The sequence below is a fragment of the Triticum aestivum genome, chromosome 1B (assembly GCF_018294505.1).
Source record: "Triticum aestivum cultivar Chinese Spring chromosome 1B, IWGSC CS RefSeq v2.1, whole genome shotgun sequence".
In the NCBI taxonomy this organism is placed as follows: Eukaryota; Viridiplantae; Streptophyta; class Magnoliopsida; order Poales; family Poaceae; genus Triticum; species Triticum aestivum.
This window is the reverse complement of record NC_057795.1, coordinates 140,154,291-140,171,963: the sequence shown is the minus strand read 5'-3', so window position 1 is coordinate 140,171,963 and position 17,673 is coordinate 140,154,291. Positions and strand designations below refer to the sequence as shown.

Sequence of the window (17,673 nt, the reverse complement as noted above, 5' to 3'; positions counted from 1 at the left end):
AGCAAGGTTGATGCATCAGTATAGTTCTGAAGATGGAGCGGTGGCAGTTGGCGGCGGCGGCCTCTGAGAGCACGCCAGACCAGTGTGTGCCCCAGACCCGGCAAGTGGCTAGGTTGGGGTCTCGGGTCTTAGATGTTAGGCTTGGCTGCGATGTCTGTTTGGTATTAGGCCCAGGCTATCTGCGCCCCTTCATCAGCTGGATAGGTGTAGCGACAGTTTGTTGCTTAGATGACGGCTTTAGTCTTACTGTTGTATTGATTTTGTAAGGTCTTGTGAGAATAACTAATAAAGTGGTTGTATGCATCGCCTAGATGCAGAGGCCGGGGGTCATCCTCCTTTTCTAAAAAAAATCCGTAGGTACAGGATTTTTGCCATACCTAATTAATCCCAGTGGTCACTGTGCGCCTAAGAAGGAGCAAACTTTGGCCTCCGTGTACACCTTCCCTGGCCGACAGAAGTACCCCTACTCCGGCGCGCAGTGTGAGTCATCGGAGCAGACGCAGAGCCCTTCGATGGTGCAACGCTTCTGGACGATGCTAAGGCTCCCACCATTGACGCCGAGCACCTGGTCGCTCCACTCGCTAGAGAACAACCCATCAGGGTCGTACTCCTCCTTCACCCTGAGGAACTCGCCGGCCTTCAGTTACTTGGCGATGGCGTCGTCGAAGGCGGAGTTGCGGTTCTTGCCCAAGTGCGGGAGGCCACCGTACTTGCGCAGCGCCATCTGCTCGATCTCGTCCGCCACGACGGCGTGCGCGCGGGGCTTGCCATCGGCGGAGCAGCTCCGGTAGTAGATGAGGTCGAAGTGGGCCGAGTCCTCTGCCTTGCCGAGGCAGGACGAGGAGGCCCTGATGTAGCGGATGAGCACGCCCACCCTGCCATCGAGGCCGACGCAGAACACGCCCGGGTCAAGGTCCTGGAGCCGCTGACTGTCGGCGACGAATGCTAGCACCTTGGAGAGCGTGACGCTAAGAGCATCTCCAGCCGTTGGCCCCCACGGGGCTCAAAAAATCGCCGCCTGGGGGCGACCCGGCGAAAAAATCAGCTTGCGGTGATTGATTCCCAGCCGCCGGCCCCAGGGTCACCCCAGAAGATTTTTTTAATTTTTTTTAACATACATTCGACTATAATTCGGCAAACGCGCATAAACTTCGGCGACTTAAACAGTTTTTACATAGCAAACTTAAAAAATAAAGGCATAGACTACAGGAAGAACGCGCTGAGCGCGACGAAGTCCTCGTCGTCATCGCCGCCATCGCCGTTGTCCTCATCATCGTCCTTCTCCTCCTTGATGCGGCCGTCCCTACTGGACCCCTGCCCGGGGTCACCCTGGCGGACCGATGGCGGCGTGTCGTCGTCGTCGAGAACGACGACGCCTCCCTCGTCGCAGCCATGGTGCCGAGTGGAGTACTATTCTAGGGTGCGACACTGGCGCTCTAGCTCCGTCCGCGCCTACTTCAAGGCCACCTCATCGGAAAGGCCCGGCTCCGTCTTCATTGCGGCGAGCCTTGGCTCCGTCTTCACCAAAGCAAGCCCGGGCTTCGTCTTTGGCCTAACGAAACGGGGAGGAGCCGAGGAGGAGGCGCTCCCGCCCTCGTTGATGATGATGCCAGCGCTACGTGTTCGCCGGCCGAGCGGCATCTCAACAGGCTCGGCCTAGACGTTGAGCAGCACAGGCGCGGAGGAGGAGTAGCGGGAGGAGGAGGAAGAAGAGGACGCCGTCCTACTCGGCATCCACTGGTCGCCGCCACTCTGGGCCGGGGCGGGAGGGTACGTCAAGGGCGGGTCATTGCCGCCCTCGAGGTGCCGGAGGACGGCGTGAAGCGAGCGGCCGTGGGCGCCCCACCACAGGCGGCGCCCCGTTAGTGGAGGTGAGCCGTTGCGCATGCCGGTGCTGGAAGTACGCCGCCCACACCTCGTGGTTGCCGGCGGCGTACTGCGGGAGGACCCGCTGCTTGTCCATCAGCGACTCCCTTACGCGGTCGACCTCGTCGGCGAAGTAGTCGGGGCGCACATCGACGTCGGGCATCGGGGGAATGAGGACGCCACTGGTGCTGAGCCTCCAACCCCCCCGGGATGTTGGCCTCAAAAAGCAAGTATACCTCCCACTCGTGAAGCGAGCTGCGGCCGAAGCCATTGGCCGCCGCCCCATCGCCGGGGAATCGCTCAGCCATTGTCGCGGCTGGGCACGAGGAGAGAGGCAGAGCTCGGCGGCTGCATGGGGGGAGAGAGGCAGAGCTCGGCGGGTATGGGCGGGTGTGGCCAGAGGCGAGGAAGAGGCATTGCTTTTATAGTCGGGCATCGTGTGTACGTGTGGCGGGAGGGGGACGTCACCGCGCCGCCCGTGAGGAATCAATGGAAGGCTGACCCGTGGCAGCCTTGGCATTGATTCCCCGCGGGAAACCGAGGCGTTGTGAGGACAACGAGGCGAGTGTCGCTAACTCGGAGGGCCCGCAGTGCGTTCGCACCAAAATCGCTCGCCCGGTGTCCCCAGGCTCCCCCAGCGCGCCGGGTTCGGCCTAGGTACGCCTGTGTCAATTTCAGGCCAAACCGGCGAAAACAGGCTCATGTGGGCATGACTGGGCCAATTTTTAGGCGCCGGCGCGGATCGTCTGGGGAGGGCCTATTGGGGACGCGGCTGGAGATGCTCTAAGGCGGAGTTGTAGTAGAAGGGGCCTTGGATGCACCGGTCCCACACAGAGCAGAGGCCGTCCTCTGGGTTGTAGATGCATGACCCGAACGTCTGGATACGGTGCTGGTACCCCACCACCGGGTACCCCGTGAAGGAAATATCGTTGTCAGTGTAGTCGTACCCCTGCTGCTCGGCGGGATTTTTTTGTTAAAAAGGACCATCTGTCAAAACACAATTAACAGAAAAGATCACCTCTGGATCACATTGACAAAATGGACCAGTTAGACCGTGGCTCCTGCCGCCACGGGCACAGGAGGCCGCGGCTACCGCCATGGGCTCAGGCGGCAGCCGTCGTGCCACCGTTTTTTCGTCCGTGCAACGGAATGGAGCAGCTCCTGTGAGACCTGCCACCACCACGCGAGGCGGCAGCTTGGCTAGTCCAGCTTGGTTCCACACCGATGCATGCATGCATGCAAAGAATGATGAGCGAACACACACAGTCACACGCTATAATACATGCGCATTCCCATCATTCATTTGATAAAATCTAGCAAACCTGTCGTTGGCAAAGTGTGCTGCCGCAGCATGGGGCGGTAGGCTCTACGTCTTCCGTTCTGTGTTCTCTACAGTGCTTGGTGTTGCGCTGTTCAAAATGCCGCCTGCGACCATGGAGGCAGCTCTTGCCGCCTACACCCGTGGCGGCATCTCTTTCCGCCTGCACCCGTGGCGGCAGGTGCCATGTGTCGGTTGGCTCGCCTGCCGCCACGGTGCAGCTGGTTTTTTTGTCATTGGGACTCAAAACTGGTCTTTTTTGTCAATCTGATTCGACGGGTGATTCTTTTGGACAAAAAATCGCTCGGTGGCTGCCACGTCGGTACGCACCGCCGCGCACCGGGCGGCGTCGATTCCATTCTCCTGCATGTTAAATGTTCTAATCTGTACTGTATGATGTAAACCATATACGTAGATATCTGGTGGTGTGAGTTGTATTCTGTTAGGCCTAACTACCCTTCGAGCCCATATAACACGTACGCGTCCCTGCAATCGCTACATACGCTTAACCTATTTCTCACATGGTATACAGAGCCCTTCTTCTTCACCGCATCTAGCCATGTCGAGCTCTTCCTCCGTCGCCATGGCCGCACCCTCCATCATTGCTCTCGGCCACACCATCACCGAGAAGCTCACGCGCGAGAACTTTCTCGTGTGGAAGGCGCAAGTCCTGCCGCACATCAAGGCAGCAGGGATGATGGGCTACATCGATGGCTTCATTCGGGAGCCCCCCGCTGTGTCACCATGGAGAAATATGTCTCCGGCAAGAAGGAGGTCACCTCCGCGCTCAACCCCGAGTATGTCGTGTGGCTCACCCAGGATCAGCAGGTTCTCACTTTTTTGATCGCATATTTGTCTCGGGAGGTCCTAATGCAGGTCAGCACATGCACCACCGCGGCAACTCTCTGGACGGTGCTCCTACAGAGCTTCTCATCACAATCCAGGGCAAGGGTGATCCAGCTCCGCTCACAGCTCGAGCACACCTGCAAGGGCGATCTTTCGGCGGCGGCTTACTTCACCAAGATGAAGGGCATTGCCGAAAAACTTGCAACCGCCGACATGCCACTTGATGAGGACAATGTGGTCGAACACATCCTGCAAGGCCTTCTGCATGAGCCCGACTATAACGGGTTCGTCTTCGCCATCTCCACACGCACGGCAACTGAGCAGCCGATCGGCCTCAGCGAGCTTTTCTCGCTGCTACTTGTGGTAGAGGTCCGCATCGCCGCCCAGACCGCCTCCTACTCTGCAAACCTCGCAGCCACAGGTGGTGGTCGCGGCGGCGGCAACAGCCGCCCTGGTGGCAGCAACGGCGGCGGCCGTGGTGGCTCCCGCGACTTCAACAACAACAGCGCGGGTGGCCATCACTACTTCGAGAACTCTAGCAGCGGCGGGTCTGGAGGTGCGCCGTGACAAGGTGGTGGTGACCATGGTGATCATGGTGACCGCGAGAAGTGTCAGGTCTGCAAGATGGAGGGGCATGGAGCTTGGCGCTGCAAGAAGCTCTATGATCGCAACTACAACAATAATGTTCGCAACCCCGCGGGCGGAGGTGGTGGCAGCGGAAACCGTTCAGCCAATGCTCTTCACTCCTATGGAGTGGACACAAATTGGTACCTCGACGGAGCAACCGATCACGTGAACGGGCAGTTGGAGAAACTTGCTGTTTGTGATCACTACACCAGCACGGAACAAATCCACACTGCAAGTGGTCAAGGTATGGACATTGCTCACATCGGTCATTCGGTTCTTACTACCCCTCATGGCTCTTTAAATCTAAATAATATAATCCATGCCCCCACAATCTGATCAAAATGTACTTTCTGTCTACAAGCTTATTAGAGATAATAATGCTTTCCTTGAAGTTTAACCTGAAATTTTCTTTGTTAAGGATCGAGCCACCCGTAGAACCGTTCTTCAAAGAAAGAGTAGAGCTCGCTTGTTTCTTGTATCTGGCCGCCATGATGCTCCTCCTCGACAAGCTCTCAGTGTGATCAAGCCATCTACCTCAAGATGGCACAAGCGCCTAGGGCATCCTGCTTTTTCAGTAGTCCAAAAAATTCTTCGAGATTTTAGTCTTCCAGTTCCAAATAAAAAGGACCATCTTCTTGTGTGTGATTCATGTCAGATGGCCAAGAGCCATCAACTCCCTTATTCTCGTTCTACTAGTGAATCGAAGGCTCCTTTAGAGCTAGTTTTTTCAGATGTTTGGGGTCCTGGACCCATTTCTGTTGACAGACAAAAGTATTATTGATGATTTTAGTAAGTTCAGTTGGATTTATTTGCTTAAAAATAAGTCTAATGTGTTTGAGAAGTTTCATCTTTTCCAACAACATGTTGAAGGTCTCTTTGATCGCAAAATCCTTCAAACGGATTGGGGTGGTGAATACCAAAAACTCCATTCTTTTTTTGAGTGCATCGGCATCACTCGCCATGTTTCCTGCCCACATGCTCACCAACAGAACGGGTCCGCTGAACGAAAACATAGGCACATAGTGGAGGTTGTTCTCTCCCTTCTTGCTCATTCCTACATGCCTTTGAAATTTTGGGACGAGGCGTTGCTCATGGCTGTCTATCTCATCAATCGTGTTCCTGGTAGAGTTATTAATAATCAAACCCCACTTGAGCTTCCCTTTGGCACTAAACCAAATTAAACCTTTCTTTGCATTTTTGGTTGTGCCATTTGGCCAATCTACGTCCTTTCAACAAGCACAAGCTCGAGTTTCGTTCGAAACAATGTGCTTTTCGGGGGTACAGTAGCCTTCATAAAGGTTACAAGTGTTTGGATGTTGTTACTAGACGTGTCTATATTTCCTGCGATGTGATTTTTGATGAGCAAGTTTTTCCATTTGCCAAGCTCCACCCCAACGCCGGCGCTCAACTTTGCAAAGCACTTGTTCTTCTACCCTCCCATCTCCTCCCATCGCCAAACTTTGTTCCCGGGGGTATAGTGGATCCTACTGATCACGTGTCAATGTCTCATAACTCTGTTGATCAAAACTCTGCTGAAAGTGTGCAGGAAAACAACAAAGAAACAGGAGAAAATTCCTATGATTTTATGTCAGGAACAGACACTGCAGCGAACACCACGGAGGATTCGGACGGCGATCCCGGAGTTGATCAGGGTGGGATTCCTTCGAGATCCGCTTAGTCAGGTGCTCCATGCGGGCCAGGCGAATCGCCTCTGCGATCTGCATCGGTGTCAGCCAGGCAGGCCGCACCTGCGGCAGGATCAGGTGGGCCAGACCCACATGGCCTCGGTCAATCCCTGTCTCACCCGCGGGCTGCACCCGTGGCGGGGCTAGGCGGGCTCTCTGCGCGCGGATTCAGTTGGTACCGCCCGACCAGCCGCTAGGGTCCAACCAGGACGCGCCAAGTGGTCGCTTCGGGGAGGCGACTGCCTCTGCGTCTGCTGATTCGCCACTGTCGTCTCAGGCGCCACAACAGGAGTTCCCCAACGGATCTTCTGTGGATTCCGGATTCGTTGTGTCTTCTTCCTCAAACCGGCTTCAGCAACTTATTTCGTGCCCAGCTCCGCCTCCTCCTGAACGCTCCCATACTAGGTCATAGAGTGGTATTGTTCACCCTAAAATCTATAAAGATGGTTGTGTTCGTTGGGGTTCTTTTTGTGCCACAGGTGAACCGTAGAGTCTAGGAGAAGCACTTGGAGAACATCGGTGGAAGGAAGAGATGGATGAGGAATACGATTCTCTCATGAAAAACAAAATGTGGCGTTTGGTTCCACTAGGCAAGGGAAGGAATCTTATTTACTGCAAGTGGGTCTATAAGGTCAAGCGGAAATCTGATGGCACTATTGACAGGTACAAGGCACGTTTAGTTGCCAAAGGTTTTAAGCAAAGGTACGAGATTGATTATGAGGACACATTTAGTCCCGTAGTAAAGGCAGCTACTATTAGAATAATCTTGCAGTTGTGGTCTCTAGAAACTGGTGCATTCGACAGCTAGATGTGAAGAACGCGTTCCTGCATGGTGTTCTAGAAGAGGAAGTGTTCACGAGGAAACCTCCAGGGTATGAAAATTCTAGATTGCCACGGCATGTCTGTAAGCTTGACAAAGCATTGTATGGACTGAAACAGGCGCCTAGGGCTTGGTATTCACACTTATCTTCAAAGTTACAATCCCTAGGGTTCTCTCTGTCTAAGGGAGACACCTCATTGTTCTTTTACAATCGGCATGGGATAACTATTTTTATCCTCATTTATGTTGACGATATTGTTGTTACAAGTTCCTCATCTCAAGCGGTTGAAGCTCTTCTCAAGGACTTGAGCAAGGAGTTTGCACTTAAGGATCTTGGTAGTCTTCATTTCTTCCTTGGAATTGAGGTAAAGCATGTACCACGTGGAATTTTGTTGTCACAAGAGAAATATGTACAAGAAATACTTCATAGGATGGGCATGAAGGGTTGTAAGCCATCACCTACACCCCTGTCTATCTCTGAAAAATTGTCTCTTCATGATGGAGAGGCACTTGGGGCAGAGTATGTCACTAGGTATAGAAGTATTGTAGTATCATTGCAATACTTGACTTTGACTAGGCCAGATATTTCATACTCAGTAAACAAAGTTTGTCAATTTTTACATGCTCCTCCTAGTGTACATTGGACAGCCGTAAAAAGGATACTTAGATATCTTCAAGGAACCAAAGGTCATGGTCTCAAACTCTAAAAGTCAGATTCAATGCTAGTAAGTGCTTTTTCATATGCAGACTGGGCAGGTTGTCCTGATGACAGGTGTTCGATAGGAGGATTTCCAGTATTTCTTGGAAGTAACTTGATATCCTGGTGTGCTCGCAAGCAACCCACTATTTCTAGATCAAGCACAGAAGCTGAGTACAAGGCTCTAGCCAATGCTACTGCTGAAATTATTTGGGTTCAAAATTTGTTGACATGACTGGGTGTTCATCATCCAAAGGCAGCATCACTTTGGTGTGATAACCTTGGTGCTACATATCTATCTGCTAATCCTATCTTTCATGCTAGGACAAAACAGATTGAAATTGACTATCATTTTGTTCATGAACGGGTGGCTGATAAATTGTTGAATATACGGTTTATACCTACCGGTGGTCAAGTTGCAGATGGATTCACTAAGCCGCTCACTTTGAAACAACTAAAGGCTTTTAGGCACAATCTCGACTTGGATAGTTGTGATTGAGGGGGAGTGTTAAACGTTGTAATCTGTACGGTATGATGTAAACCGTATACGTGATATCTGGTGGCGTGAGTTGTATTCTGTTAGGCCTTAGAGATAGATCCCATCTAGATAGATTTTTTCTCAAATACGCATAGCATGCGTATCTTTCATTAATGGGGAAGAAAAGTGTACAAGAAATCCTCTGCTGGGGGTGTTACACACCCACTCCACTCGATAGTTACATATGTCTACGTTTCACTAGATTCCCACCTATGTAACCGCCCAAAGAAGCTTTCAAAGTCCGACTTCAGGAGGCCCGCCGTCCTCCAATCCTTGCCTTCATTGAGGACCCACGCTAGTAGCCTACCCAGTGATGGTGTGTCACCGTCAAGCACGATCCCATTGTGATGCTTCCATAGCTCCCACAAGGCAAGTATAATGATGGACCTCACATCCTTTTCCTTTGTGTCATGTATCCATTTGTTTCGAATCCATTCTGCTAGGGTGTCATTGATGGTTGGCGTCCATTGTGGCATCCCTAGTGGTGGCATACCTGCATCCAGAAGGTCCTTGCAAAGACGCATTGTAACATGATATGGTTCATTGTATCAGCATCTTGGCTGCATAATGGACATGTTTGTTGGTGCGGCAGTCCTCTTCCAGCACCAGTTGCGCACCACTAGCCAGGTGAAGAAACGACATTGTAGGGGGCTCGACACTTCCATGTTGCCTCCACGGTTGGGGCTATCTCTCTTCCCATGAACTTGGCGGCATATGCCGATCGGGCGGAGTATTGACAATCGTGCTCCCAAGCCCACTTGACAATGTCCGGTATCCCTTCTTGAAGTTGTACGCCATGTACTTGTTTCCATAGGCTTATGAACTCCATGAGTGTTGGTGCGTCGAGGTTCAGTCCGATGCTGGTTGCCCATGTCCCGTTCTGCACTACATCCTTGACCAAGAGCTATTTGCGGATTCGGCTTGGTACCTTTCCATAAACTGTAGGTGTAAGCTCCTCCATCTGATATCCATCCATCGATCGATCTTCCCAGAAGAGGGTGCATGTGCTATCTCCTAGCACTGTTCTCATTGCCGCATTGCATAGCTGAGGGGATGCCTTTGGTATTGATATCGTAAACTCGCTCCAGGGCCTCGTGTCGTCAACGCGTGCCAGCCACGGCCAGCGGGCCTGCATTGCTACATTCATCCAGCCGATGTCCAAGATCCCGAGGCCTCCAGCCCATTTAGGTGTGCACACTGTGGGCCAAGCCACTGCGCAGTTACCTCTGTTCGCCTCTGCCTTGCCACACCAGAGAAAGTCGCGCAAGATTTTGTTGATTGCCGAAACAGTCTTCGTCGGGAGTTCTAGGGCTAGCATTGCATGCACTGGCATCGCCGAGAGGACAGACTGGATGACGATCAACCTGCCGCTCTTTAGTATGGTCGCGGCACGCCATGTGGGCAAGCAAGCAACAATATGATCCACTAGGCCTCAAAGTTGTGCGACCGATTGCTTGCGGATGGTCAGTGGTAGTCCGGGATATTTGATTGGGAAGCCACCCAGGGAGTAGCCTAGTACACTTGCCACCTTTGCCATTTGCTCTTGTGTGCATCTGATTGGTAAGGCTGTGCTCTTTGCTAGGTTAGCATGAAGGCCATAGGTTGTGGCAAACATGCCCAGTATCGATGTGCACGTGGTGAGATTCGTCAGGTGCGGTTTCAGGAAGATTATCACATCATCCGTGAAGATTGACATGTGATTCTTGAGTCCAGTCGCCGCCAATGGTGTGAGGAGGCCGAGCTCAGATGCTCTATGAAATAGCCGTTGTAGTGGTTCCATGATTAAGATGAACAACATTGATGAGAGCGGGTTTCCTTGCCTTTGGCCACATTGGTTGTAGATTGGTTTTCCGGGTACCCCGTTGAGCATGATCCTTGTTGAGGACGTTACGAGTAGTCCACAGATCCATCTGATCCACCATGTGCCAAACCTCATGATGTGCAATACCTCTATTAGGAACGGCCATTGGACGGGGTCAAAGGCTTTGGATATGTCAAGTTTCAGAAGCACCATGGGGGTCTTTCAGAGCATGTAGGCGTCGTATCGTGCTTTGCACAAGCATGAAATTGTCATGCACGTATATCCCCTTTACAAAAGCGCTCTGGTGCTTCCCCACCAGGTATGGTAGGTCCCTGACGAGTCTTGTGGCAAGTAAATTGTCAAATAGCTTGACCACTCTGTACACTAAACTGACTGGTCGATAGTCCCATAGTTCTTCCGCGCCATCCATCTTCGGCAGCAAAGATACTAATGTTTTGTTAATGGCATGCATGCTGCACATGTCGCCGCGAAAGAACGCGTCCAGAGCCCGCATCAAATCTATCTTGATGATGTGCCAGCAGTAGGCATATATCTGTTTGTGAATCCGTCCGGCCCCGGTGCCTTGTTCGGTGGCAGGGCTTTGACTACCTTCTCCACTTCATCCTCTGTAAACGGCAATTCCAGGTGCGATAGATCTCGCCTTAGCAATTCTAGTTCCTCCATCCGTAGTGATGTTTCCCTAGTGTAGGTCGATCCCAGTAGCCGGTCGTAAAAACCATCCACTTCAGCGACAATTTGATCATGGCCCGTTATCATCCACCCATCCTTCTTGATGGAGGTAATCATGTTTTGGCGTTGTTGGTGTCTTGCATGTCGGTGGAAGAACTCTGTGTTGGCGTCCCCTTCCTTCAAATGAAGCAGCTAGGATCGCTACCTTGCTATACTTCTTTCCAACGAGCACAAACCTAGAAGCTTCCTTTTTAGGGTCTTCCAGAGTTGAAGTTCCGCCGCTGTCAGTGCTCTACTATCTGAGGCTTGGTCTAGTCTGTATATGAGCTCCATGGCCATGAGTATTTGCATCTTTACATTACCTATCCACCTAGTGCTCCATCCCTGTAGTATTTTGGCCATTGCCCGAAGCTTGTTTTCGAGGACGGCGAAGGGATTCCCAGTAGAGTCGATCGAGTGCCACGTCGTATGAACAGTCTCCCTGACCCCCTCCACGCGCGGCCAGAATACCTCAAACCTGAAATGGTGCCCCATGTGCATGTCCGTGTGGAGATCTATGAGCATCGGGCAGTGATCCGAGATGGATGTGCCAAGTGCGGAGAGGAAACAAGATGGGTGAAGGTCGTCCCAATAGTTGGTGTTGAACATGTGGTCTATATTTTCCATGGTGGCATTCTCTCGCTCATTCGACTATATATACTTCCGTCCGCAGGTACAACTCCTTTAGTTCCAACCTCTTCAAAGTAGACCGGAAGCGGCCTAACATCCTTGATACGTCTCCAACGTATCTATAATTTTTTATTGTTCCATGCTATTATATTATCCATCTTGGATGTTTTATATGCATTCATATGCTATTTTATATGATTTTTGGGACTAACCTATTAACCTAGAGCCCAGTGCCAGTTTCTGTTTTTTCCTTATTTTTGAGTTTTACAGAAAAGGAATACCAAATGCAGTCCAATTGACCTGCCAATTTACGGTCATTTTTTATGGACCAGAAGAAGCCCCCGAAGCAAAAGAGTTGGGCCAGGAGAGTCCCAAGTCATCCACGAGGGTGGGGGCGCGCCCTACCCCCCAGGGAGCGTGCCCTACCTCGTGGCTGGCTCGGAGACCCCCCGACATGAAACCGACGCCACAAATTCCTATAAATACAGAAACCCCCAACAACAAACCTAGATCGTGAGTTCCACCACCGCAAGCCTCTCTAGCCACGAAAAACCAATCGGGACCCTGTTCCAGCACCCTGCCAAAAGGGGGGAACCATCATCGGTGGCCATCTTCGTCATCCCGACGCTCTCCATGACAAGGAGGGAGTAGTTCACCCTCGGGGCTGAGGGCATGTACAGTAGATATGTGTTTGACCTCTCTCTCTCTCTCTCTCGTGTTCTTGATATGGCACGATCTTGATGTACCGCGAGCTTTGTTACTATAGTTGGATCTTATGATGTTTCTCCCCCTCTACCTTCTTGTAATGGATTGAGTTTTCCCTTTGAAGTTATCTTATCGGATTGAGTCTTTAAAGATTTGAGAACACTTGATGTATGTCTTGCATGTGCTTATATGTGGTGATAATGGGATATTCACGTGATCCACTTGATGTATGTTTTGGTGATCAACTTGCGGGTTTTGTGAGCTTGTGAACTTATGCATAGGGGTTGGCACACGTTTTCGTCTTGACTCTCCTGTAGAAACTTTGGGCCACTCTATGAAGTTCTTTGTGTTGGTTTGAATAGATGAATCTGAGATTGTGTGATGCATATCATATAATCAAACCCACGGATACTTGAGGTGACATTGGAATATCTAGGTGACATTAGGATTTAGGTTGATGTGTGTCTTAAGGTGTTATTTTACTACGAACTCTAGGGATATTTGTGACACTTATAGGAATAGCCCAATGGATTGATCAGAAAGAATAACTTTGAGGTGGTTTCGTAACCTACAATAATATCATCATTTGTTCTCCACTATTAGTGACTTTGGATTGACTCTTTGTTGCATGTTGAGGGATTGTTATATGATCTAATTATGTTATCATTGTTGAGAGAACTTGCACTGGTGAAAGTATGAACCCTAGGCCTTGTTTTGGAGCATTACGATGCCGTTTTCGCTCACTTTTGTTACTTGATACCTTGCTGTTTTTATAATTTCAGATTACAAAAACCTTTATCTACCATCCATATTGCACTTGTATCACCATCTCTTCGCCGAACTAGTGCACCTATACAATTTACCATTGTATTGGGTGTGTTGGGGACACAAGAGACTCTTTGTTATTCGGTTGCAGGGTTGTTTGAGAGAGACCATCTTCATGGTACGCCTCCCACAGATTGATAAACCTTAGGTCATCCACTTGAGAGAATTTGCTACTGTCCTACAAACCTCTGCACTTGGAGGCCCAACAACGTCTACAAGAAGAAGGTTGCGTAGTAGATGATACGTCTCCGTCGTATCTACTTTTCCAAACACTTTTGCCCTTGTTTTGGACTCTAACTTGTATGATTTGAATGGAACTAACCCGGACTGAGGATGTTTTCAGCAGAATTGCCATGGTGTTGTTTTATGTGCAGAAAATAAAAGTTCTCGGAATGACCTGAAACTCCACGGAACACCTTAGAAAAAACAATAAAAAATCCTCGCCAAAGATGAAGACCAGGGGGCCCACACCCTGTCCACGAGGGTGGGAGGTGCCCCCCTGGGCGCGTCCCCCTACCTTGTGGGCCCCCTGGTGGCCCTCCGACGCCAACTCCAACTCCATATATTGGCTTTCGGGGAGAAAAAAATCAGAGAGAAGAAATCATCGCGTTTTACGATACGGAGCCGCCGCCAAACCCTAATCTCTCTCGGGAGGGCTGATCTGGAGTCCGTTCGGGGCTCCGGAGAGGGGGATTCGTCGCCGTCGTCATCATTAACCATCCTCCATCACCAATTTCATGATGCTCACCGCCGTGCATGAGTAATTCCATCGTAGGCTTGTTGGACGGTGATGGGTTGGATGAGATTTATCATGTAATCGAATTAGTTTTGTTAGGGTTTGATCCCTAGTATCCATTATGTTCTGAGATTGATGTTGCTATGACTTTGCTATGCTTAATGCTTGTCACTAGGGCCCGAGTGCCATGAATTCAGATCTGGACCTATTATGTTTTCATGAATATATGTGTGTTCTTGATCCTATCTTGCAAGTCTATAGTCACCTACTATGTGTTATGATCCGGCAACCCCGAAGTGACAATAATCGGGACCACTCCCAGTGATGACCATAGTTTGAGGAGTTCATGTATTCACTATGTGCTAATGCTTTGTTCCGGTTCTCTATTAAAAGGAGGCCTTAATATCCCTTAGTTTCCAATAGGACCCCTCTGCCACGGGCGGGTAGGACAAAAGATGTCATGCAAGTTCTTTTCCATAAGCACGTATGACTATATACGGAATACATGCCTACATTACATTGATGAACTGGAGCTAGTTCTATGTCACCCTATGTTATGACTGTTACATGACGAACCGCATCCGGCATAATTATCCATCGCTAATCTGGTGCCTACGAGTTTTCCATATACTGGTTCTCGCTTATTTACTTTTCCGTTGCTACTGTTACAATCACTACAAAATACCAAAAACATTACTTTTGCTGTCTTTACTTTTGTTACCATTACCACCACTATCATATTACTTTGCTACTAGACACTTTGCTGCAGATATTAAGTTTCCAGGTGTGGTTGAATTGACAACTTAGCTGCTAATACTTGAGAATATTCTTTGGCTCCCCTTGTGTCGAATCAATAAATTTGGGTTGAATACTTTACCCTCGAAAACTGTTGCGATCCCCTATACTTGTGGGTTATCAAGACCTTTTTCTGGCGCCGTTGCTGGGGAGCATAGCTCTATTCTTTGAGTCACTTGGGATTTATATCTCCTGGATACTATGAAGAACTTGAAAGATGATCGAACTACTATTTTGCCCTCAACTACAAGGGGAGGTAAGGAACTGCCATCTAGCCTTGCACTAGATTCTGCTTCTGTTATAAGTAAGCTTGCGACACCTAAACCTGCTACTGCTATGAATTCTGATATGTCACATGTTATTGATGATGTCACGTCTGCTATGAATGATACTTATGATGAAACTACTTCTATGCTTGATACTACTGTGCCCCTTGGTGAATTTCTTGATGAGAAAATTGATAGGTCTAGAGAAAGAGAAATTATTGAATCTGAACACGATGATGAAAATATGCCTGCTATTCCTGAGGGTTATCTTTTTGATGCGGAATCTTCTGCAGCTATTTTTGCTTGCCAGGATAGATATGAACTTAAGAGGTTGCTAGTTAAATGGAGTAAATAATCTTTTAGAGATAGAACGAGACCCGACCCTGCTTTTCCTACTTCACCGATCTGTGTTCCCGATAAGGATTGTTATGATTTTTCTGTTGATCCAGATATAATTACTTTGGTTGAATCTGATCCTTTCTATGGCCATGAATCTAAAACTGTTGTGGCACATCTTACTAAGTTAAATGATATAGCTGCCATGTTTACTAATAATGAGATATCAGGCTACCTTTATTTACTCAAAATATTTCCGTTCTCATTAAAGGGTGATGCTAGGATATGGTTTAATTCTCTTGATCTTGGTTGTGTGCAAAGTCCCCAGGATATGATTTATTACTTCTCTGCTAAATATTTCCCTGCTCATAAGAAACAAGCTGGTTTGAGGGAAATATACAACTTTGTGCAAATTGAAGAAGAGAGTCTCCCACAAGCTTGGGGGAGGCTTCTCAAGTTACTTAATGCTTTGCCTGATCATCCTCTTAAGAAACCTGAAATACTTGATATCTTTTATAATGGACTAACTGATGCTTCCAGAGATTACCTGGATAGTTGTGTCGGTTCTCTTTTTAGGGAAAGAACACCGGATGAAGCTGAAATTCTATTGAATAATATGTTGACAAATGAAAATAATTGGGCACCTCCTGAGCCAACTCCTGAGCTAGTTCCAGAGCCAATTACTGAGCCTATTCCGAAACCAACTCTGAAGAAGAGAGGTGTTCTATTTCTCAGTCCCGAAGATATGCAAGAGGCAAAGAATTCTATGAAAGAAAAAGGTATTAAAGCTGAAGATGTTAAGAATTTATCTCCTATTGAAGAAATACATGGTCTTAATTTACCGCCTGTTGAAGAAGTGTATGATCTCAATTACTTATTTACTGAAGAACCTCCCGATATCCCGACACAGGTAGTAAAGGTAAATTCTCTCTATAGATATGATAAAGCTGAAGTCCCTCCTACTAAAATTGCTAGTCAGTGCTTGGGTGAGTTTGATGACTTTATGTTTAAGCAAGATGACTTTAATGCTTATTTTGGTAGACTATTAAAACAGAATACCTCTATGATTAAACGCTTGGGTGATTATATGGCTGATATTAGAGGTGAATTTAAACTTGTTAGCAAACATGCTTCTATGGTTACCACTCGAGTAGAACAAGTACTTAAAGCTCAGAAAGAAGTGCTTGATGAAATGAATAGTAAGAAAAATGATTATGCTGTTAGAGTGGCTACTAGAACTAGTAGAATGACTCAGGAACCTTTGTATCCTGAAGGCCACCCTAAGAGAATCGAGCAAGATTCTCAGAGAAATAATATTGATGTACCTAGTTCTTCTAAGAGGAAGAAAAAGAAAAATGATAGGACTTTGCAAACTTCTAGTGAACCTATCGCTGAACCACCTGAGAATCCAAATGATATCTCTATTTCTGATGTTGAAACACAATCAGGTGATGAACATGAACCTAGTGATAATGTTAATGATAATGTTCATGTTGATGCTCAACCTAGTAATGATAATGATGTAGAAGTTGAACCTGCTGTTGATCTTGATAACCCACAATCAAGGAATCAACGTTATGATAAAATAGACTTCGTTGCTAGGAAACATGGTAAAGAAAGGGAACCATGGGTTCAGAAACCCATGCCTTTTCCTCCGAAACCATCCAAGAAAAAGGATGATGAGGATTTTGAGCGCTTTGCTGAAATGATTAGACCCATCTTTTTGCGTATGCGATTAACTAATGTGCTCAAAACAAATCCTTATGCTAAGTATATGAAGGATATCATTACTAATAAAAGAAAGATACCTGAAGATGAAATTTCCACCATGCTTGCTAATTATACTTTTAAGGGTGGAATACCAAAGAAACTTGGAGATCCAGGAGTACCTACTATACCATTCTCCATTAAGAGAAATTATGTTAAAACTGATTTATGTGATCTTGGAGCCGGTGTCAGTGTTATGCCTCTCTCTTTATATCGTAGACTTGACTTGAATAAGTTGACACCTACTGAAATATCTTTGCAAATGGCTGATAAATCAACTGCTATACCTGTCGGTATTTGTGAGGATGTGCCTGTTGTAGTTGCGAACGCTACTATTTTAACGAACTTTGTTATTCTTGATATTCCCGAGGATGATAGTATGTCTATTATTCTTGGAAGACCTTTCCTTAATACTACAGGGGCTATTATTGATTGCAACAAAGGCAATGTCACTTTTCATGTTAATGGCAATGAGCACACGGTACACTTTCCGAGAAAACAACCTCAAGTTCATAGTATCAATTCTATTGGAAAAATTCCATCGATTATATTTGGAGGTTTTGAATTTCCTCTCCCTACTATCAAGAAAAAGTATGATATTCTTATTGTTGGGGATTTTCATATCCCCGTTGAGGTAACTTAGTGTCATTCGAAATTTCTCCGGTTCCGTGATTATTCGGAATGAG

At 48.1% G+C, this 17,673-nt stretch overlaps 1 pseudogene; it reads right to left on the bottom strand.

Moving 5' to 3' along the window:
- Window positions 1–394: 394 nt before the first annotated feature.
- Window positions 395–3,769, bottom strand: LOC123077811 (probable truncated L-gulonolactone oxidase 7, mitochondrial; annotated as a pseudogene).
- Between the last annotated feature and the right edge of the window lie 13,904 nt (window positions 3,770–17,673).